Source organism: Sorex fumeus, unplaced genomic scaffold (genome assembly GCF_029834395.1).
Source record: "Sorex fumeus unplaced genomic scaffold, SorFum_2.1 ptg000024l, whole genome shotgun sequence".
Taxonomy (NCBI): domain Eukaryota; kingdom Metazoa; phylum Chordata; class Mammalia; order Eulipotyphla; family Soricidae; genus Sorex; species Sorex fumeus.
In genome coordinates, this window is record NW_026606081.1 from 20,828,702 (window position 1) to 20,853,065 (window position 24,364).

General features: G+C 44.2%; 1 pseudogene; it reads left to right on the forward strand.

The window, feature by feature from the left end:
- The first annotated feature begins 3,614 nt into the window (after nucleotides 1-3,614).
- On the forward strand, nucleotides 3,615-5,866 carry LOC130023489 (tubulin beta chain-like; annotated as a pseudogene).
- The last annotated feature ends 18,498 nt before the right edge of the window (nucleotides 5,867-24,364 follow it).

A 24,364-nucleotide genomic window follows, 5' to 3' on the forward strand; every position in this document is an offset into this window, starting at 1 on the left:
TTGATCACTTTGCACGTCAGGAAATGTCGCATGGATGCTTACACGGCTATGCGGTTCAGAAAATAGTCCTGGTACCCGCATACCTAGAAACTTCTATCACAGGAAACTGAAGGAAACATACTCTTCATGAAGCAATGATATCAAATCCAGAGAGATTGATCTCCCAGGAAATTTTGTTTGTGTGTTTCTCACTGTATTTCTCAGTCTCCAGAGCGAGAGTCTCAGGTTAAACTGCTCTGGGCACCAGGATTTCTGCAACGAGCTCAGAGCACATACAGCAAGCCATCAGGAGGCAGATGAGGCTCCACAATTAAGCAAACAAGCTGGCGTGTCTGAACTCTTCACACTTGCACCCCAGACTTGCTCTTCAAGCCCATGTTCTCCCTTGAATACATGTTGCCTCTTGTCTGTTTCTTTTCTTGCTTTTTCCACTCTGGAAAACCTGTGTTCGCTCTCACATGCTTCTCCTTTTCTCTCTCCCTTCACATCTAATAGGTTTTAATAAAAACTTTGCTTCACACAAAAAAGGCAAAATAAGACAGCAACCTGAACTCCAGCAGGCAGAAACCACAGAGGCCTGAGGCCAGGACACTGCTTCTGCCTGTGAAAGTGCCTGCCTGGCGGTTGGTGCAGCATGACTCAGCAGGAATCCCTGGGTGTGACAGTGTTCTCCCTCCAGTTCCGGGCACATCGGGAAGGTCACAGAGGAGTGGTCCTCCGTGCCCATTGGTGCCTGCTCTGTCACCCTTCAAAGGGAGGCAGGTGGTCTGGCAATGGGTGTGGGGTAGTGTGAGAATTATTTGAATTTAAACCACCATTACCAGTACACAACTCACAACACTGCAATCAATAAAGATTATTGGGAAATAAGTAAAAACACTTTCAACTGCAACGAAGGTTGCTGGTGCTGCCCCGGAGACGTGCACTGGACAGGCCCACCTGCCTGGTGTACCCCTCTTATCCACATAAGTACGGCTGCTGCTCTCTGAATAGAGGCAGAGTGACCTGGACAGCTGGAGAAAGGCAGGAAAGGGTCTCTGAGGAAGGTCTAGGGACGTGAAGATTCCCAGAGGAAGAGGGTGGTGGTTCTGGGACGTGCGCTGCGGAGATGGCTTGAAAGGCTGAAGCACAGGATCTGCATGTGGGGGCAACACCGGGTTTGATCCGGGCACTCTGAGGCCCCCAGCACTGAGCTGGGTGTAGAGGAGCCCCTGAGCACTGCCAGGTGTGGCACTCCTAAAAACAGACCAATAAGAAGTGAAAGGTGTCAGAGAGTTGACTGCAGCCTTCTCAGACCTCACACAGTGCTGAGCCACACTGGGTTAGTGAGCAAAGTCTCTGGGCCCCGAGTCTCAGCACCGCTCACAGTGCATTCCCAGCTCTCCCCATCTCTGGTATATCAGCATCTCACGTGTCAGCATCTCATGTGTCAGCTTCTCATGTGTCAGCATCCCATGTGTCAGCATCTCACATGTCAGCATCTCACGTGTCCTCCTTCCATGTGTCAGCATTTCATATATCAGTCTGCTACGTGTCCACTTCCCACATGTCAACTTTCCACATATCAGCTTCTCACATGTCAGCTTCCCAACTGTCAGTTTCTCACATGTCAGCCCTCCACATACCAGTCTCCCACGAGTCAGTATCCACAGGTCAGATTCTCATATGTCATCTGCCACATACCGGCCACCTGGCAACTTCCTGTATGTCAACTTCCTACATGTCAGTTTTCACATGTCAGCTTCCCATGTGTCAACTTCTCACAATTCAGTTTCTCATGTGTCATTTTCTCACATGTGAGTTTCTCACAAATCAGCTTTTCACATATCAGCCTTTCCACCTGTCAGCTTCCTATGTGTTACCTTCTCCCAAGTCAGCTTCTCATATGTCAGCTGTCTCACAAGTCAGCTTCTCATGTATTAGCCTTCCCATGTACTGGCCTTGTTCCAGAGATAGCTTAGGTCCTCTGAATATGCATCATGAAACTAAATGAACAAATGTTTATGTGTATATTTGAGATTCAATCACACATCAATTTACTTTTTTGGTTCTTACAACCCCAGCCATGCTGTACCTTCCTGAGAAACAGCTCCTGTTCGCAGGGTTTGCCGGCTCGGGCACCATCTTCATGTCCACAAAGAGATATTTAGAGATTTCTGTCATACTGGAGTCCAAGGAAGAGGAGAAGAAAGCAAATGCCCAAGTCATTTTGATCTGATAGGGGTCCCTGGATGACTTATGTGAAGTGGGGAGGAGAGTGGTGGCAGCCTCGAGAAGGGAACCTGCAACTGTCTCCCTATCCAGCTCTATCATCTGGGAACAGTTGGAGAAATCTAGGACTGATAAGAGTCCACAGGGCACAGACCTCACATCCTGCCAGCCCCACTAGGCAGCCAGTCAGCCCCCCTGTGGCTCACTTGTTCTGCAGAGCACAGAAGTTGATCCCTAGCACACGATTTCTCCAGTGGTTGTGGACTCAGGCAGAAGCAAAGCATTGCCCTTTGCTGGAAGTGAACGTCAATACTAGCTCTTGCCCAGGCCTTTTGGATCCTTTCCCTTTCCCTCAGAAAAGAGTTTCAGGAGTAGATGAGCAGTGAAGCAAAAACAGGTTTTATTTAATAATTTTGAGGAAGGAGAGGGAGAGAGAGAGAGAATAAGGCAACCAAGAGAGAACTAGTTTCTCCAAAGGTGGAGAGGGCCCCAGTATGCATGTCAAGTGTGGACACTTGAAAGCACACATCTCGAGAGGGGGGACGGGGGGACACGCGTCCAGTGGCAGCACCTGCGCTGGGGAGCATCTGCACGCACTTCCTATGTTCCAAGTTGGCTTTTAGAGCGTTTCTTCCAGGCTGCCCATTCTGGGGCTTTCTACCTGGGTGAGTCTTTTGCTGGGGTGGTTGCCAAGAGGTTGAGTTAGGAGCAGTTGGCTATATTCCTGGACATCCCTTTCCTGGCCTTTGTACCTGCTGGAACTTCTTTCAGGGGGACGGGGGGTAGGGGCATACAGCCTTCTCTGGGTCTGAAGTGATGCCTTAGTTCCTGTGCTCACAAGGTGGGTTCTTCAGCAGCCTTAGGACTATTGGTTTTATCACTTTCCAAGAACTCATTGCTGTGGGTTGGTCCTTTCCCCTCTCTGCCTGCTTCCATTCCTTGTTCAAAGCCAGTCTCTGCATCAATCTGGAAACAAACAAGGCATCCTTAGGAATTCTAACTTTCTTCTGAAAACGAGTAAAACATGGTAAGGATAAGTTGCTAGAGAGAAACGATGGAATGGGAGACAGGAACATCTATTTCTTCGTGTAAGGTGTGACTCCAAGGCCAGAATTCTCTCTTGTAAAGAATACTAGAGATGAGATAGGCAGCCCAAGAAATGGATGTGTCCAGTGCCCAATTTGGGAACAATGTGCAAAAAAACTATGAGTCTACTCTGCCAGTCAGGGGAAGCATCTTCTCTCTGGTGGTCATAAGGAGAACAGCACCCTCTTGATAACATTCAAAGTGACTTAGAAACTGTGTCAGAAACTTGCGGTAGCAGTGTTTGGACCACACTGCTCCAGCCTCCGGGGCTTACAGCCTGAGACCAGCAACGGGGGTGGGGGAAATTACATAGATTTTTGCCCTGTGTACACCTTGAGGCGAGCACAAAATAAAAATAAACTGCAACCATGAGGAAAATCGTGCACATCCAGGCGGGTCAATGTGGCAACCAGATCGGTGCCAAGTTCTCGAAAGTCATAAATGATGAGCATGGCATCGACCCCACCGGCATCTACCATGGCGACAGCAACCTGAGGCTGGACCGCATTTCCATGTACTACAATGAAACCACAGGAGGCAAGTATGTTCCTCGGGCGATCTTGGTGGATCTAGAACCTGGGACCATGGACTCTGTTCACTCAAGTCCTTTTGGTCAGATTTTCAGCTCAGACAACTTTGTTTTTGGTCACTCTGGGGCAGGCAACAATTGGGCCAAGGGCCACAACACAGAGGGGGCAGAGCTGGTTGACGGTGCGCAAGGAGGCTGAGAGCTGTGACTGCCTGCAGGGCTTCCAGCTGACCCACTCCCTTGGTGGGGGGCACGGGTGCTGGAATGGGCACCTTGCTCAGCAGCAAGATCCACGAAGAATATCCTGACCGCATCAGGAACACCTTCAGTGTAGTGCCCTCACCCAAAGTGGTTGAGCCCTATAAACGCCACTCTGTCTGTCCATCAGTTAGTGGGGAACACTGATGAGACCTACTGCATAGACAACGAGGCGCTTTATGACATCTTTTTCCGCACCCTGAAGCTGACGACACCAACTGACGGGGACCTGAACCATCTCGTCTCAGCCACTGTGAGAGGTGCCACCACCTGTCTCCGCTTCCCCAGCCAGCTCAACGCTGATCTCCGCAAACTGGCGGTCAAGAAGGTGCCCTTCCCAGGACTGCCCTTCTTCATGCCCGGCTTTGCCCCCCTAACAAGCCTGGCCGCCAGCAGTATCGGGCCCTCACCATGTCCAGCTCACCCAGCGGGTCTTCAATGCCAAGAACCTGATGGCTGCGTGTGACCCCCGCTACGGCCGCTACCTCTCTGTGGCTGCCGTGTTCCGTGGACAGATGTCCATGAAGGAGGTCAATGAGCAGATGCTGAATGTACAGAACGAGAATAGCAGCCACTTCGTGGAATGGACCCCCAACAATGTCAAGACCGCCATCTGTGACATCCCACCCCGCGACCTCAAGACAGCAGTGACTTTCCTTGGCCACAGCACCGCCATCCAGGAGCTGTTCAAGCACATCTCCAAGCAGTTCACGGCCACGGTCCTCCGGAAGACATTCCTCCACTGGTACACGGGTGAGAGCATGGATGAGATGGAGTTCACCGAGGTTGAGAGCACCATGAACCACCTTGTCTCCGAGTACCAGCAGTACCAGGATGTCACCGCTGAAAAGGAGGAGGATTTCAGTAAGGAAGCAGAAGAGGAGGCCTAAGAACAGAGCCCCGTGGCCCCAGGCTTCTCAGTTCCCTCAGCTTTTTCCTCAACCCTGTCCCTTTCCCTCTGATTTTGCTTTTCTTGCCTCCATCTTTTTTTTTTCCATTTCTTTTATGGGGAGTTCAAACACTGCCTGGCACATAATAGGCACACAATAAATACTTGTTGTTGAATGTCTCCTCTTTCCACTCTGGGAAACCCTGTATTTCCTTCTGCTGCCCCCTCTAATCTGTCAAGTTAATATTTTTCCTTCTGTTTTCAAGATAACTCTCCAAGAACTGGGTCTCATCCAGATCCTTCTGTGGATTGAGCAGAAAAACCTATATGGCCACCATTCCAAGTCCTGGAGGCAGCCAAAATGAAGAGCAAAGTCAGCTACCTCGAGAGTATCCCTGAGGGCAGGGCTGGGGATTTCCTTTCACTGAGGTTGAGAGGCAGGGAGTGTTTCTTGGCTCTCCAGGTCCAAATTTCAAGTGACAGTATTATCTCCGTTATCACTCTCCAAGCTGTGTCCTGTGCTATTTCCGCTGCCTGGGGTCTATCTCATGGAGAATTCTTCCCTCCCATTTAAACTGTGAGCATTGATTGGATTCCTTCCCCTGGTTGGAGCAAAGAGGTCAGGAAGGGGAAGCAGATAGACCAACATTGGTCATTAAGTTTCTAATTTCCCATCTCTACCTTTTCCTAGAGAACCAGCCTTGCTGTATATGTGTGGAAAGGTTTACACTACCACCTAATCATTTTTTGAGTCACTCCCCAGAGGGGGGAGGGATAGGAGACCCTCCCATCTTAGGCAACATCTGATTTCTTTCCTTTCTCTTGGTTTTGTTCTACATTTCAAGTTTCTATTTTGTGTTGAACTTGCTTTTTTTCATATTGAAAAGATGACATTTCCCCACGAGCCAAAAATAAATGGAAATTTAAAAAAAAAAACTGTGTCACTATGACTTTAGAGTATCGTTTCAAGTTAGGTAATGAGATACTCCCAGTTTCTTATTTTTCAGTATGTTTTTGGCCAGTCTGGGTCTTTTATAATTCCATACAAACTTTATTATGGACTATTCTATGTCCCTGAAGAATTTCATCTGAATTTGAATAAGACTTGCATTAACTATATAGAGTAGTTTAGGTAAGATCACCTGATCACTTGACATCCCGTTACTCATTGATTTGCTCAAGCGGACACCAGTAACTTCTCCATTCGTCCCTGTCTTGTGCTAGTGTAGCCCAATGGCGTCTGCTCATTCTAGGAACACGAAGAGCCTCAAACAGATCATTCAGGGTCTTGACGAAGGGATTAAAACTAGGAGCCCCACCCTACACTGCCCTGTCTGCTTCCACCAACTGCCGGTGACCCAGAGATTGGATTACGCACAGAAGACCCACCCTACCAGTACCAGATAAATATCTCACCGGCAGACCTCCACTACCTCCACTACCTCCACTACTCAGCTGCCGCCATGCTCCAGGATGCTTTCCAGACCATGCAGCCACAAAGCAGCCGCACAACACATCATAAGACACTTAATACCCATCTTCCACGATTGCTGCACCATATTTGATAGGGTTAAAATATGGTTTGAACCATGGGAACACCTACAAGGGTGATTAGAGGCCACCCCAAAAGCCTCTATCCCTCTCGGAGAGCCTGGCAAGCTACCGAGAGTATCCCGCCCACACGGCAGAGCCTGAAAAGCTATCGGTGGCGTATTCGATATGCCAAAACCAGTAAATACAATGGGTCTCATTCCCCTGACCCTGAAGGAGCCATTAGGTAAGATGGTCATTTTAAAAAAAGATTTCTTCTTCTGAACCAAGAGTATGGAATATTTTCCATTTTCCAAGATCTTCTATTTCTTTCTTGAGTGTTTTGAAGTTTTCATGGGATAGATTTCCCACCTATTTTTAAGTTGATTCCCAGGTATTTGATGTTCTTGGGCATTATTTGAACAGGAAATTTTCTTTGATCTTTCTTCTTTGATTTGTATATAAGAATGCAACCAATTTTTGTGTACTGATTTTGTAGCTGGCCACTTTGCTCTAGCATGGTATTTAAATAAAGAAAGACTCTCTAACCTAGTTCAGAATAGGATATTCAAGAACAAACCCCAATGTCAGCTAATTTTTGGCAAAGATACTGAGAGCATGAAATGAAGTAAACATAACCTCTTCAACAAATGGTGCTGGCAAAACTATATGATCATGTGCAAAAAATTAAAATCTAATCCATATCTCACACTTTACATAAAAGTCAATTAAAAGTAGACCAAAGATCTTGAGATCAAATCAGAGTCTATAAAACATATTGAGGAAAATATAGGCATAGCGCTCTAAGCTCCAAACCTAAAGGTTACCTTCAATGATACAATGCCACTGGCAAAGGTGACCGAATAAAAAATAAACAAATGAAACTGCATCAAATTAGAGACTTTCTGATTGGCAAGAGAAACACAGAAGCTAAAAGGCAGATATAACTGAATGGGAGAAAATATTTGTGATTAATACAGTAGAGAAAGGGTTGATATCCAGGATATAGAAAGTTATTCACAAAGGATAAACAACAATAACAAACCTCCAAACCCCATAAAAATTGGGGAGAGGAAATGAACATGAACTTCCCTGAGGAAGACCAATAGATGGCCAGTAGGCACATGAAAAAATGTTCATCATCAATCACTCTTTATTAGGGAAATTCAAATCAAGATGACAATAAGATATCATCTCACAGCAGTGAGAATGGCACATATCAAAAATAATGGGAACAATCTGTGTTGGCAGGGTTGTGGTGAAAAATAAACCCTCATCCACTGATAGAGGGAATATTTCCTGGCTTAACCTCCACAGAAAACAGTAAGGAAAGTTCTCAGTAAACTTAAAATTGAACTGCTCTATGATCCTGTGATTCCACTTTTGAATATCTACCCCCAAGACAGAAAAACATTCATTCAAAAGGATGTATGCACACTGCTATTCATTGCAGTGCTCAGTACAATAATAGATAAGATTTGGAATCAATCTAGATGTCCAACAACAGATCAGTGGATCATGAAAATGTGGCATATATACACAATGGAATACTATGCAGCTGTAAGTAATGCTAAAATCATGTAATTTCCTGCAACGTTCATGGAACTGGAAAATATCATGTTGAATGAAGTAATCCAGAAGAAGGACAGGCACAGGATGATATCACTTATATGTGATATAGAGTAATTGGATGGGGAAATGCAATGATTTAAGGAGTGTGAGGATGCCTAGATTATCCTTGGCCCCAGACAATTGGGAAAAGAAGGAAAGAAATTGAGTGAAGGAAAAAGGGAGCAGAGAGAGGTAGACAACGGGGACAGAGGTCAAGAGGATCCAGGTAAATTGGTAATATAGGAAATAATAGAGCTAACTATATAAGCCATAGAGTAACAACACTAAAATTGCAGACTTTAATAACCTGTAAGGATGTCAGACTGGGGTTGGGATAGGGGATAGGACGGGTGATCTGGGAACAGTGGTGGGAGAAAATTGCCACAGGGGGTGGAATTGGTGATGGAACTTTGTATGTTAAAAAAAAACTATTAATAACTTTGTAATTCATGGTGCTTTAATAAAATAAAATTTTGAAAAAGAAAAAAATTGTCAACCTCATATAAAAAAATCAAGTGTCAAAGCTATAAATAAATATTTTAAATCAACATCTTTGAATTAATTGATGAAATGTTTTTCTTTTCCTACTAAAATGCTTTTCTAAGTGAATGTATTATATAGACTATTTATGTGTATTTTATTTATTTTTATTTAAAATGTTTATTAATATTTAATTTACAATTCTATTAATAATTTTTATCATGAATATTATTCCAACACCACTCCTGTCACCAGTGTTCCCACATCTCTATAAAATTGAAGAAAACATCAGCAGAATTCTTCAGGAAATTGACCACAGAAGTATCTTCAATGAGATGATCACACTGGCAAAGACAAAAATAAGCAATTAGGATTACATCAAATTTAAAAGCTCCTGCACAGAGAAAGACCCCAAAATATAATAAAAAGACATCCTACTGAATGGGAGAAAATATTTGCACATAATACATCAGATAAAGGGTTTATAGCCAAGGTCTATATAGCACTCACAAAACACAACAACAAAAATATCCAACTAAACCATCCACAAATGGGGGGAGAAGTTCAGCACTTTCCCAATAAAGACCTACAAATGACTAACAGTGAAAAAAGTGCTCATGGACCATATATATTCAAAGAATTGCAAGGCAGTTTATGAATTTAGTAGAGACTATATGTCTAAACAAAAAGTTGACATGAGACTAGTTTTCGGGGGTGGGGGGGGTTGAATTCAGGTCCTGTTCTACTAATAGACTTGCAAGGATTTCTTCATCACTCTTCACAAGAGAAGCTGCTCCTGTCACTTGGTGAGAGGCCTACACGGTTCCTGGGGTGTTCTCTTTGGGGGCTACTGGGGCGGAGACACAAAGTGGTATGGGCCCATTCTAGGGTGCATCCCCCAATCTCCTTTATTCACTGGAAATGTCAGAGTCCCCAGGTTGTGAAGGCATTCAGTGGAAACTGTTCTCTTGGCATATTTTGATAGCCAACAGGTCAATATTGATGATGTGTTTTGGGTTCTTACACTTTGCTATTAAACATGCAATCTCTAAATATCATTAATCAATTTAATACCACATTTTCTATTAGGGGATTTTTTTCTTTCTTAAAGGGGCATTGGAGGCCAGAGAGCTAGTACAGGGATGAAGGGCACTTGTCTCGCATGCAGCCAACCTAGGTTTTACCCTAGGCACCTCGTATAGTCCCTGAGAACCATCAGGAGTGTCCCCTGAGCACAGAGCCAGGAGTAAGTCTCCAGCTTACTTATAGTGGGTGTGGCCTAAAAATAAACATAGAATGATAAACAAAGGAACAGTGAATTTTAGTTTTCCATGCTTTAATGATTTTAAATTGAGTGAGTGAAAGAAAGAACCGATAAACACAAACATTGTAATTAAATATAATATTCTTTTCTCCCAAGTAGTGACCTAGTTATCAGTATGACCATAACCTTTAGTTAAGGTTCAGTTCATTATTTGAAGCTATAACACAAAGGAAAATGAGGTGGATAGAATTCCTATGTGAACATACACACATTCCCAGATACACACCTACACACTTCACAATACACACGCATACTCAGGGCACAGATGCATGCACTCACATCTATATCACTTGATCACTTGACTTCCCGTTACTCATTGATTTGCTCGAGCGGACACCAGTAACGTTTCCATTTGTCCCTGTCGCGTGCTAGTATAGCCCAATGGCATCTGTTCATTCTAGGAACACAAAGAGCCTCAAACCGATTGTTCAGGGTCTTGACGAAGAAGTCTGACCATCTGGTAGGTGTGCAGCCACAGTCTTTTGATGTCCCAAGGAATCAAATTGGTAACGGCTCTAGTCCAGCAGTCATCTCCAAATCTCATTACGTGTCCAGCCCATCTGATTTTCGAGACCTTGGCAAACAAGACAGCATCCCTGATTCTTGACCATCGATGGAAGTCAGAACTCCAGATTCTTTCTCTCATTTGAGTGAAACGTGATACTTCAAGCATAGCTCTTTCGATTCCTCTTTGGGAGAGTCGAATAGCTTTCTCATCCTGTTTTGGTAGGTCCCAGGCCTCTGAGGCATATGTTAATGGAAGAAGAACAGTGGAATCGAAGAGATGTGCCCGGAGCCAGAGGTTCCTTGTCCTTTTAGCTATTTCTTCGATGCTCTTGAAGGCATTCCAAGCCGCTCTCTTCCTCCTGCGCAACTCAGGTGCCAGGTCATTCGTCATGTTGAGAAGTTCTACATGGAGCTGGAGAAGTTCTATAAAGAAGATCACACCTTCTATAAGATCATTGTGGGTGATTTTAATGCCATGATAGGACGAGAAGATCAGCCAAAGAACTCCACATCAGGACCCATGGCCTAGAATGGAATGAACAGGGTGAGAGACTGTCCGAGTTCATCATGTCGACCAAGACCATCCATGGTAACTCACAATTCCAGAAGGCCAAATCTAAATGTTGGACTTGGGAGTCTCCTGGTGGACAGTTCCACAACGAAATTGACCACATTATATTCAATTGACAGTTTTGCCTGACCGATGTCTCTGTTATCCCAAAATTCCAAACAGGATAGGACCACTGTCTTCTTCATGCAAAATTCTACTTCACAGAGCCGGGAGAAAGGGAAGCAAAGTTTAAGAAGAGAACTCCCAGAATGACCACCAACTGGGAGTTCTTTGGCATTATTGTAGCAAACATGGGAAGATGCCATCATTGACAACATTGACGAGGAACACGATCGACTGGTTCAGCATATCTATCATTGTGTGAGGAACTCCGAGAGAGATAGCCACAAAAAGACGACTGTCTTCGAAACCTCATTCGAGCTCATTCACTAACGTGGCTTGGCGCAAGCCTCAGGCAACCACAAGCAAATGGCTGAGCTTGCAAAGCAGTGCAGAGAAGCAATAAAGGAAGACCTCAAAGAGAGAAGAGCAGAAGTGCTGGTAGATGCTGCAGACGCCAGGAAAAACATTTGTAACGCTTGCCTGTCCTTCGCCAACTACGAGACCAAGATGACTGCCCTCCAATATCCTGATGGATCTATCACATCTTCCAGAAGGGCAATGGAGAAGATTATTCATGACTTCTACTCAGATCTCTTTGATAGCCATGTCCACCTGTCCACATACCAAATTCCACAGGATGGATATGTCGTTCCCAGTGTTCTCCCTTCTGAAATCCGACACACCATTTCATCGGTAAAGAAACAAACAGCACCTGGCCCAGACAAGGTCAGACCTGACACCTGAAGAACCTGCCATCAGTACTCATCAATACGCTGGCTCAGCTCTTCACATGCTACCTATATGAATGTAAGTTTCCGTCCCAATGGAAAACCAGCAGGCCTATACTACTGTACAAGAAGGGAGACATCCACGACATTGGCAACTATCGCCCAATCTGCCAGTTGTCTGTCATCTACAAGCTGTTCACTCAAGTCATCCTGAACAGGATTGTCAGAACACTAGATAAAGGACAACCATGCGAGCAAGCTGTTTTTCAAAAAGGATTCAGCACGATTGACCATAGCCACACAATAACCAAGTTCATTGAGATTTCTCAGGAGTTCAAGATGCCGCTCTGTCTATCATTCATTGATTTAGAGAAGGCCTTTGATTCTGTTGAGACAGAATCAGTCATTGAAGCACTAGTTAATCAGGGCATTCAAATTCAATACATCAGGATCCTCCGTGAGCTGTATTACGGATTTACTACCAGGATCTCACCATTCTACAAAGAAGTAATCATCCATGTCAAGAGAGGGTTTCAGCAGGGTGATACCATTTCACTGAAACTCTTCAATGCCACCCTCGAGAATGTCATGCGACAACTGGAATGGGAAGGAATGGGAGTGAAGATAGACGGTCAGCAACTATACCACGTCTGCTTTGCTGATGACATCATTCTAATAACACCAAACATTAGCCAAGCAGCACAATTGCTGGCCTATTTAGACCGTGAGTGTGGAAAGGTCGGACTTCAGCTGAATCTCACGAAGACAATGTTCATGAGAAACGGTCTCGTTCCTGACGTTCCATTCACTCTCAATGGGACAAACATCTCCAAATGCAACCGTTATGTGTACCTAGATCGAGAAGTCAACATGAAGAATGACCTGGCACATCTATATATACACTCACAATATACACACACTCCCAAGTCACACGGATGCACACACATCACCCAGTCACATACACACACATACACATGCTCACTTGTGCACAATACATATGTACTCACATGCTCATATATACACACAAATCACATGCAGTCACAGTGCATGAACTCACTTGCTTACACACACACACACAGAGTACACATATCAACATCCACACACCCATGTACATACACTCACACCTTTACATACACTCATATGCTCATATTACCCCCCACCACCACACACATACATTCACATTTGCTCACACCGACACAGTCATACCACACACTGTTGTTAACAAGGGTTCTGATGTTAGAGGCTGGAGCAATGGTACAGTAGTTGGGCATTTGCCTTGTCAGCAGCGGGCCCAGGTTCTTTCCCCAGCATCCAGATAGGTCCCCAGTCACTGCCAGGAGTAACCCCTGAATGTAAAGCCAGCAGTAACTCCTGAGCATCACTGAGCATGACCCAAATAAAGAATGGGAAGGGAGGTTGGCTCTGCTGATAAAATCTTGCTGACCATGAGCAAGTCTCTTTACTTGACCCTTCTTACCTAGAAAGTGACATTATCTGAGCTAATCATCAAGTCTCACACTAAGGTATCTAGATTATTTCCAAGGATCTACTGGTCCCTCATGGAAATGTTCCTGTGTTCTGTTCTCAGAATTATAACAATCGTGGATAACTTGGATGATGGTCTAACTAATAACCAGCTGACATGGCCATGAAGGAAAAGCTCAAGCACAGGTTTTGAGTTTTTAAGAAGAGGTTCTCAGGGCCGGAGTGATAGCACAGCTAGTAGGGCATTTGCCTTGCATGCAGCCGACCTGGGTTCGATCCCCGGTGTCCCATATGGTCCCCCAAGCACCACCAGGAGTAACTCCTGAGTGCAGAGCCAGGAAAAACCCCTGAGCATCGCTGGGTGTGACCCAAAAAGCAAAAAAAAAAAAAAAGAGCTTCTCTACAATAGCCCAGGTGTCCTTGTCACCCTCAGTATTTTCTTGAGAGTCCTTAAGTGTTCAGATCTGAGACACTTTTCTAAATTTCTTTCAGCATTGGCTAGATTAGAAGCACTTGTTTCAACAGAATTACCAGCAGAGGGAGGCACACTGCAAAGAAATGCAAGTCAAAACAGCTGTGAGATAGTTATCCAAGAATAAAACCTCCAGTACTGGGTGAACGTGGGGAAAAAGAAACCCCCATCCACTGCTGGTGTGAATGTCGACCACCTCAACTCTTTTGGAAAACAATTTGGACACTTCTCAAAAGGCTAAGAATTGAGCTTCCATAGACCCAGGAATTTCACTTCTAGACACCAACTCTCAGGACCCCAAAACTGCTCCGAAAAGGCATTTAGATGCCTCTACTCATTGCAGTACTACTTACAATAGACTAAATCTTGAAACAACCCAAATGTCTGAGGACAGATCCCTGGATAAAGAATCAGGCATGCAATAGAGTAGTGCTCAGCTGTAGGGAAGAATAAAATCATGCCATTGCTGCTAAGTGAGTGATGCAGGAGGGGTCCATGCCGAGTGAAGTCAGCCAGAAGGACAGCCACAAATCCAGAAGGATCTAGCTCATGTGTGGATGGAAAGACGTACAATAAGGGAGCAACACAGAACCAAAGAACTGGTCCACAGAACGGAGCTCACCCTGGCAGTGAGAACTGGAGGGACTCCAGAACAGAGGATTGAGAGGGGCCCAAGGCAACTGTGGAAAGAGTGTGGTGTTGGAATCTGCGTGCACGAAGCCCTTCCATTGACAGCGTTCTAAGACTGTAGAGCACAGAAACAAAAACCAACCAAGGTCTAAGCAAAGTGGCAGCTATCTTGGCTCTTCCTTTTCCTTTCTTACCAATGACAGAAAATTAACCAGCTTGAACAGCTTCAGAGAAGATGGACAGACCCAAAGACTGGAAGCATACTGCCGAGTAGGTGTGTTTTGCTGTGACGTTTACACAAACAAGAGAAAGCAAACATTTCTCCCTGCTTCCCGCGTGCCTGGGACTAGAAGGAACAGCAGGCTCACTTTCCTAAAGACATTCATCACAAGCCAGCCTGACTTGGTCTCTCTTGGTCCAATAAATATCAGTTGAAGTCTATGTATAACATACAAATTTTTGTTAAGGAATGTACCCACTACTCTGTGATACACATCACTCATTCGTCTATTTTCTTTTTTTTTTATTTGCTTTTTGGGTCACACCCGGCTTTGCACAGGGGTTACTCCTGGTTCATGCACTCAGGAATTATTCCTGACAGTGCTCGGGGGACCATATGGGATGCTGGGAATCGAACCTGGATAGGCCGCATGCAAGGCAAATGCCCTACCCGCTGTACTCCAGCCCCTCATTCATCTATTTTCTTACTTATTCATTTCTCTTTGATAGCAGAGGGAAACCGGCTTTAAGAAGGTTTATTGGGAGCCTAAGGTTGTGTTTGAAGTGCCGATGTGCCAAACGACAGAACTCCCTCCCCAGGGAAGTAGAAAGTTGCATTTTATTCTAGTTCAGAGGGTAATACATAATCTAAGCTGGAATTTACTTCACTAAATAATCAACTTTTATAAATAAAAACTTCCATAACTATGCCAAATAAATGCATCTTACAATCATATGCAGCATTGGAAGCTGCTAGAGTTGTTTTATAAAAGCAGAGTAAACTCTTTTTAGAAGACTCATTTCTTGAGCCCAGCTATAATTTATTACTGAACAAAAGATGAGTCAAATTAATCATTCTCCATAATGTTTTTATTTTAATAACATGTCTGAAATGTGGATTATTTCCCAATTGGAATTTTAATTAGTTGCAGATGTTCTATTCTGCAGTGTATTTATTTGTCTGGCCCTGTGTGTCAGATACTCCACGTATACAGTGGCAGACCAGCTGTGTCCATTCTGTTCAGTTGGGTTTTTCAGAGTTAGAGAAGAAGTATGTTGCAGCTGGCTAAGGGAGACTACAATGAAGTTGGTTGTGAAGGAGGAAGAGAGTGTCCAGTTATAGGGGGCAGGGGGTTCCAGCTAAGGGGAAAGAGAACGTCCAGTCATAGAAGAAAAGAGGCATCCAGCTGCAGAGGTAAGAGGTTGTCCAGCTGCAGGGGATAGTGGAGTTCAGCTTAGGGGAAAGAGGCTATCCAGTTACAGGGGAAGAGGATGTCCAGTGTGCCCAGTGCTTGGCTGCTCCTGGATCTGACTCTAAGGGTCTAAGGTGGAACCTGGTTTCCAGAGAAGGGCCCTTCACTCCGGAGCCTCGACCCACAGCCTCTATTATCAGTCAGCAAACCAACACCAGCATCGGAGCCCCTGTGGAGTCAGGAGGGGCGCCCACAGCAGCCTTTAAGACCTTGGGTTGGGGGCAGCACTGCCCTCCAAAGGAGGAGCTTCTTTCAGATCAACACGTTTCCCAAAGTCTTCTTAGTGTGCTCAGGGATTGACTAATTCTACTATATTTTCCATCACTTAATCACTTGACTTCCCGTTAATCATCAATTTGCTCTAGCGGGCACCACTAAAGTCTCCATTCATCCCTGTCTCGTGCTAGTGTAGCCCAATGATGTCTGTTCATTCTAGGAACACTAAGAGCCTCAAACCGATCATTCAGGGTCTTGACAAAGAAGTCTGATCATCTTGTAGGTGGGCAGACATGCAGTCTTTCGCGTCCCATGGAATCCAGTCGGTAACGGCTCTAGTCCAGCGGTTGTCTCCAAAGTTTATTACGTGTCCAGCCCATCTGATTTTTGATGCCTTAGCAAACGAGACAACATCCCTGATTCTTGATCATCTGCAGAGGTCGGAACTCCGGATTCTTTCTCTCATTTGAGTGAAACGTGATACTCCAAGCATAGCTCTTTCAATTCCTCTTTGGGAGACCTGAATAGAATTCTCATCCTGTTTTTGTAGGGCCCAGGTCTCTGAGGCGTATGTTAATGCAGGAAGAACAGGGAAATCGAAAAGTTGTTCCCAGGGCCAGAGGTTCTTTGTCCTCTTAGCTATTTCTTCGAAGCTCTTGAAGGCGTTCTAAGCTGCTCTCTTCCTCCTGCGCAACTCAGGTGCCAGGTCATTCATCATGTTGACTTCTCGACCTAGGTACACAGAACTGTTGCATTTGGAGATGGTTGTTCCATTGAGAGAGAATGGAATGTCAGGAACGAGACTGTTTCTCATAAACATTGTCTTCATGAGATTTAGCTGTAGGCTGACCTTCCACACTCACAGTCGAAGTCAGCCAGCATTTGTGCCACTTGGCTGATGTTTGGTGCTATTAGAACAATGTCATCAGCAAAGCGGAGGTGGTATAGTTGCCGACCATCTGTCTTTACTCCCATTCCTTCCCATTCCAGTCATCACTTGATGTTTTAGAGGGTGGCACTGAAGAGTTTCAGTGAAATAGTATCACCCTGCCGAACCCCTCTCTTGACATCAATGATCACTTCTTTGTAGAATGGTGAGATCCTGGTAGTGAATCCGTAATACAGCTCACGGAATATCCTGATTCCAAATTCTGCAGGATGGATATGTCTTTCCCAATGTTCTCCCTTCTGAAATCTGACACGGCATTTCGTCAGTAAAGAAACAAGGAGCACCTGGCCCAGACAAGGTCAGACCTGAACACCTGAAGAACCTGCCATCTGTACTCATCAAAACACTGGCTTGGCTCTTCATATGCTACCTGTCTGAATGTAAGGTTCTGTCCCAATAGAAAACCAGCAGGACTGTACTACTGTACAAGAAGGGAGACATCCACGACATTGGCAACTATCGCCCGATCTGCCTATTGTCTGTCATCTACAAGCTGTTCACTCGAGTCATACTGAATAGGATTGGCAGAACACTAGATGAAGGACAACCATGTGAGCAAGAAGGGTTCCGCAAAGGATTCAGCACGGTCTACCATATCCACACGATAACCAACCTCATTGAGGTTTCTTGGGAGTACAACATGCCGCTCTGTCTAAAGTTCATTGATTTAAACTAGGCCTTGATTCTGTTGATTCAAAAGTGGTCATCGAAGCCCTAGCCTATCAGGGCATTCAAACTCAATACATATTTTTCCATACATTATGCTAATAGCACAGCGGTAGGGCGTTCGCCTTACAAGCGGCCAACATGGCCGACCCGAGTTCGATTCCTCTGCCCCTGTCGGAGAGCCCGGCAAGCTACCGAGAGTATTCGATATGCCAAACACAGTAACAACAAAGTCTCCAATGGAGACGTTACTGGGCCCGCTCGAGCAAATCGACGATCAATGGGAGGGCCTTTACCTTTACCTTTACCTTTTTATGCTAATCTAGAGAAAACTATTTTCCCATCATTTCCCAAGTAAAAGCCTCAGCAAGTTACAGTGTTTATTTCATAAGATTTTTACGGGGACGGGGAGTCCTCTCCAGCACTACTGGGACCACACCATGCAGCCCTTGCCCTGGTGCAGGCTGAGCAATACTGGGGCCACCCGGCCTACCCCCACCTCTGGCTGGCCAGCCCCCAGCTCAGGAATACCACTAGCCTCCCGTGACGGGCACACTTTGCCCTTCCTGCATGCACAGTCTTCAGGCCCTTCTTGAGATCCTCTTCAACACTTGTATAGATTTTCGTTTATTGCATAGATATTATTTCACTGCTACATGTTTATGCCCACAATACATTAATGCTTGTATTTTGTTTTACTCTGTTCAAACACATTTTTTACAAAATGGACAATAAATCCAACTTTTTGCATCTTCAATAACTATGCATAACAACAATTATTGTACAGTTTTCACAGTGCTAGCGTTCCTTGAACATATAACCTACTGATGTGGGTGCAAGTGCACTGCCACTGTACCACCAAGCTCAGCCTTGGCCTGGAGCGATAGCACAGAGGGTAGGGCATTTGCCTTGCATCCGGCTGACCCAGGTTCTATTCCTCCATCTCTCTTGGAGAGCCCAGCCAGCTACCGAGAATATCCCGCCTGTACGGCAGAGCCTGGCAAGCTCCCTGTGGCATATTTGATATGCCAAAAACAGTAACAAGTCTCACAATGGAGATGTTATTGGGGCCTGCTTGAGGAAATTGATGACAGTGACAGTGACAGTGCTACAACAATAATTATTAATCATGAGAAATCTTTTTGAGTTTATTTTTAAACTATCATTTAGTGATTCTGCAACTCAGGAATCACTCCTGGCTGACCATATGGGTGCTAGGGATCAAGCTTAGGTTGGCCACATGCAAGGCAAGTACTCTATCTGCTGTACTATTGCTCCAGCCCAAAATTTGTTATATTTTAAATGCGATTCTTATCTTTTTTAGTCAGTCATTGCAAAGTAATGAAGTGATTGCAAATCAAATTTATTTCAAATCAGCAATGTGATATTTCTCAAATAACTAAATACATTTTTAAGATATGAATCTCAATGCAAAAGTTGCTTTGAATATTATGTTGAAGATAATATAAAAAGTTGTGCTGACAACCGATGGGGTGACTCCCCTACCCCAAAAATGTTGCAGTAGTTTTGTTTTCTAGACTCAGAGGCCGAGAGTGCAGAATCTTTGTAATCAATAAGATTTGCTGCCATATTACATGACTCTTTGGGATAGCTCATGAATGGTTCTACAAATTTAATTCTGAAACATATGGCACGACAAACAAAAATCACCTAAAGTAAGAAGAGGAAGATAAGGCTAATGTTCTGCCAGGTCAGTGATTCTTCCATGTGGATCTGTGCAGGTCAGCTCTGCCTCTGTGTCCTCAGCAAGGCTCACTTGCTGACTCACCAGCAACCTGGCTGGTCTCCATAGTGAGCTGGGCAGGGGTAGGGAAGACACTCAGGGACTGTGGGGAAGGTTCGGGGAGCCTCTGCTTTTAACTGACTAAACAGAGGGAGTGGAGGGAGAAAGAGAAGCTTCCTCTCACAGGGATGGTGAATCCGGGCCTGCAATGCTGCCGTGTAGTAGCCACAACTGTCCCCAACCCTCCTGCAGCAGACACAGTCAGACGGTGCATGTGCTAAGACCAGAGTATGGATCTCTCTGTGAACCCAAGCAGGAAGCAGCAGGGAGGTCAATGTCAGAACAGCAAATGTACCCCATTAGAATCTCATTTCTCAAGTGAACTTAGGAGAGATTTGATGTTAATTACACAGTGGTTACTCCACTCACGTACACTCACAACCATCATGAGCAAATATTTGTAAAGAATAAAGACTGTTCTATTGTAGATATTGAGGGAAGGTTTGAAATTCTTTGTCAAACATGAAATAGGTTCAAGTTGTATAAAAAAATGAGTGGAAATAAAACAACTAAAATTATAGAAGGAGAACATGCTACTTCCTGATCCTTTGCCCAAAAACTTCTTGAACTCTGGGACAGACGAAGGCAGCTTTGCAGCAGATAGACCCTGGCTGGAACACAAGGATTTGGCTTTTATTTATTTATTTATTTATTTTTAATGTAGAAGTACTGCTCATACTTTTTTTAAAAAGTAGGGTGGGGGGCAGAGTACTGCTAGGAATCGAAAGAGCTATGCTTGGAGTATCATGCTTCACTCAAGTGAGAAAAGGAATCTGGAGTTCCAAACTCTGTTGATGATTGAGAATCAGAGATGCTGTCTAGTTTGCCAAGGCATCGAAAATCAGATGGGATGGACACGTATGTGATTTGGAGATGACCGCTGGACTAGAACTATTACTGACCTGATTCCACAGGACGTGGAATCCCCATACTTCCAAAAGATCGCATGGTCACCCACCTACAAGATGGTCAGACTTCTTCGTCAAGACCCTGAATGAACGGTTTAAGGCTCTTCATATTCCTGGAGTGAGCAGATGCCACTGGACTACACTAACACTCAACACGGACGAAAGGAGATGTTACTGGCACCCGCTCGAGCAAATTTATGAGTAACAGAATGTCAAGTGATCAAGTGATCAAGTGAAGGAGTAATGCTATTTATTCAGTCATTGATTAAGCTGACTGAATTGGACATGAACTCCACATTTTTTTTATTGAATCACTATGAGATACAGTTACAAAGTTTTCGTGTTCAAGATTCAGCCATATAATGATCAAACACCCATCCCTCCACCAGTGCACACTTTCCACCACCAGTGTCCCCAGTATATCCCCGCCTCCATCCTAGTCCCCACCCTGCCTCCTTGGCAGACAATTTCCCCAATACTCACTCTCTACTTCTGGGCATTATGTTTTGCTCAAATTTTCCCACCACCATTCAAGCCTACCTGCCAGGGGCAGATGCTAGATCATTTATTGTCCGTTGCTCATTTTGAATATCATGTGTGCCGCGGCCACACACTTCTGGAATCCTAGATTGTAAATGGATGGGTTCCAAAGACGTTTCTGTCGGGCACTAATTCATTTTGGGATTCAGTTGGGAGTGTCTGGACCAGAGCTATTGGTGTGCTAAGATGGCGCCCAGAGGCACATTGTGGGTGTGGCAGCCCACAGTGATTTGACTTTCTAGGTGGTGTTTTCTGTGATCCTCTAATAACGCAAATCAAGCTGCTCCATATGTCCAATAAATACACACAGGTTTTGCGTTTTAGCTCTTGTCACAAGTACGTACTTTGAACGCAGACACACAGGCTCCCGACTGCACAGCAGCCTGAGGAGAAGCACCTGCTCACTTCCGGATTGGGAATCCTGCCTCCCTTAACCTTACCTCCTACCGGAAACTGGTTTACCACAACGCTCGTCGTTCATTCTGCATTCTCTCCAAAAACCCTTCTTGTACCATGTGATATAAAGCTCAATAAAGAAAACTTGTGGCTCTGCACCAAGGAGTGTGCCCTTTCCCGCAACCTGCAAGGGCGCCCCTTTTGCCGCGGAGCTGGACCCCCACCTCCAGGCAGCTAGAGGAGACTCAGAGGGAAACACCTGTCTGAGTTCTGCCAGAACTCTCACCCACCTGTTTAGGGCCCCACCCTCTGCAGGTTCATTGGGGAGCACATCCCTTTCCAGTGCCCCACGTACCTTCTCCGAGGCACAGTTACATTACCCACTCCCAGCACTATCAACTCACATCCCAGCCTTTATCACCTAATTCTGTGGAAAAAAATCCTGGCTGCCTCAACTACAATACAACAATGATCCACTTACCTACTCCAATTCTAACAAAAGACCAGTATGCAAGAAAATATACAAGCCCAATATTAAAGAGCACTTCCTCCAATGCTTCACTAGATGCCTGTCATAAGCCACAGAATAATCCCTGAGAGGAAGGTCAGATTCTAGAAAGGGAGAAGGGTGACCACCATCGACCGACCTTATTCAGAATTCTTTCCCATGATAAGAGGAAACAGTAGCAGTGAATTCCAAGGTTTTACCTCTAGACAACCACAACAGCATGAAGAAACAGTGAAAATCTCCACTACAAGGAGAGGACAAAGAAAAGAGTCCCAAATCCTCAACCGGGGGTATCCACAAATATGCTTTCTCTGATAAAGAACTCCAAGATGAAATGCTGAGGATGTTCAAGGAACTACTCAAAGAATCAATGGAGGAGACATCCAGAAAATTAAAGGAAGAAATGAAAGAAACAGTGGAATGGATAGTCAAGAAAATACAGGAAGAAATAATAGAGATATAAAAAAGCTACAACAAGAAGTGTCACAAATAAGGGATTCAGTAGATGAAATTAAAAACTCAGTGGGTGCCCTCAGCAGTAGAATGAGTACAGCTGAAGACAGGATCAGTGAGCTTGAAGATGAGTAACAGAAATTGCATAGGGAATAAAAAACAACCGGAAAAGACCTCAAAATATCTCTAAGGAGAATCAGAGACCTAGGGGATGATGCCAAGAGGAACAATTTTAGAATCATCAGAGTACCAGAAAGACAGGGAGGCAACCCCAATGAAAACGCCACAGTCAACGAAATCATTGCTGAGAAGTTCCCAGAGTTAAAGAATGCAGACATCCAGATCCAAGGAGCCAGCTAAAAGAGACCCTAATAAAGAAAACTCCAAGGCATATCATAGTCAGAATGATGGATGCCGTGGCAGAGACATAATACTGTACACAACAAGGTCAAAGAAGGAAATCATACAAAGGAGTGCCCCTTAGATTTTCAGCAGACCTATCAGAGGAAACCCTCCAAACCCAAAGAAAATGGTGGGATGTAGTGAAAAAACTCAATGAAATGAACACCTCACAAGAATACTTTACCAGCTAAACTCTCACTCAACTCAATGGAACAACACACCATTTTGTAGATAAACTCAGGAACTTCATAGACTCAAAACCAAATCTAAAAGAAGTATTAAAGGGGCTCATTTAAGATAAGAAGGAAAACACTTATAAACACAACCAACCCCTACAGAAAGATGGCACAAGACCATTGACAATAATCTCTCTCAATGTCAATGGTCTAAATGCACCAATCGAGAGATACAAAGTGGCAAAATGGATCCAGAAACTGAAACCAACATTCTGCTGCCTACAAGAAACTCATCTGAACAATCAGAGCAAACACAGACTCAAAGTTAAAGGATGGAAAACAATCCTGCAAACAAACAGCTCACTCAAAAAAAGCTGAGGTGGCCATACTAATGTCTGACAACATCAATTTCAGGTTGAAAAAGATTAGAAGATACAGCAAAGGCCATTTTCTATTTATCAAAGGATACGTACAACAGGAAGAAATCACACTCTTAAATGTATATGCACCTAATGAGGGACCAGTTAAATACTTAAAACAACTGCTAACAGATTTTAAGGAGGACATTGCTAGCAACACAATAGTAGTTGGAGACTTCAACATTGCCTTATCACTTCTGGATAGATCAACAACAACAAAACTCAGCAAGGAAATATTGGCTTTGAAGGAAGAAATAGAAGAGAGAGGGCTAATAGACCTATACAGGGCTTTACACCCCAAAAAGAAAGAATACACATTCTTCTCCAGTGCACACAGAACATTTTCCAAAACAGGCCATGTGCTAGGCCACAAAACATACCTCAATAGAATCAGGAGAATGGAAGTGGTATCAACAATCTTTTCAGACCATGCTGTGTTGAAGATAGAAGCGAATCACACAAAGACATGGAAAAACAAATCAAACACCTGGAAATTAAACAACTAAATGTTGAACAATGAGTGGTTCAGGAAGGAAGTCAATGATGAAATAAAAAGATACCTGGAAACAAATGAGAATGAAGACACGAACTACCAGAACCTATGGGACACAGTTAAAGCCATGCTAAGAGGAAAATTTATAGCGTTGCAAGCATTCCTAAGGAAGGACGAAAGGGCCTACATAGATAACCTAACCTCACAGCTCAAAATCTTAGAAAAAGACCAACAAAAGGAACCCAAATTTGGCCCAAGGAAAGAAATAATAAAACTTCGAGCAGAAATTAATGACATGGAAACCCAAAAATCTATTCAAAAGGTCAATGAAACCAAGAGTTGGTTCTTTGAGAAAATAAACAAGATTGATAAACCACTAGAAAGACTCACAAAGAAAGAGAGAGAGAGAACCCTAATAAACCGAATCAGAAATGAAAAAGGGGGCATCATAACAGAAACCAATGAAATTCAAAAGAGAGTCTACAAGTGGTACTACATGGAAAGTATCATGCTAAGTGAAATGAGTCAGAAAGACAGACATAGAAAGAT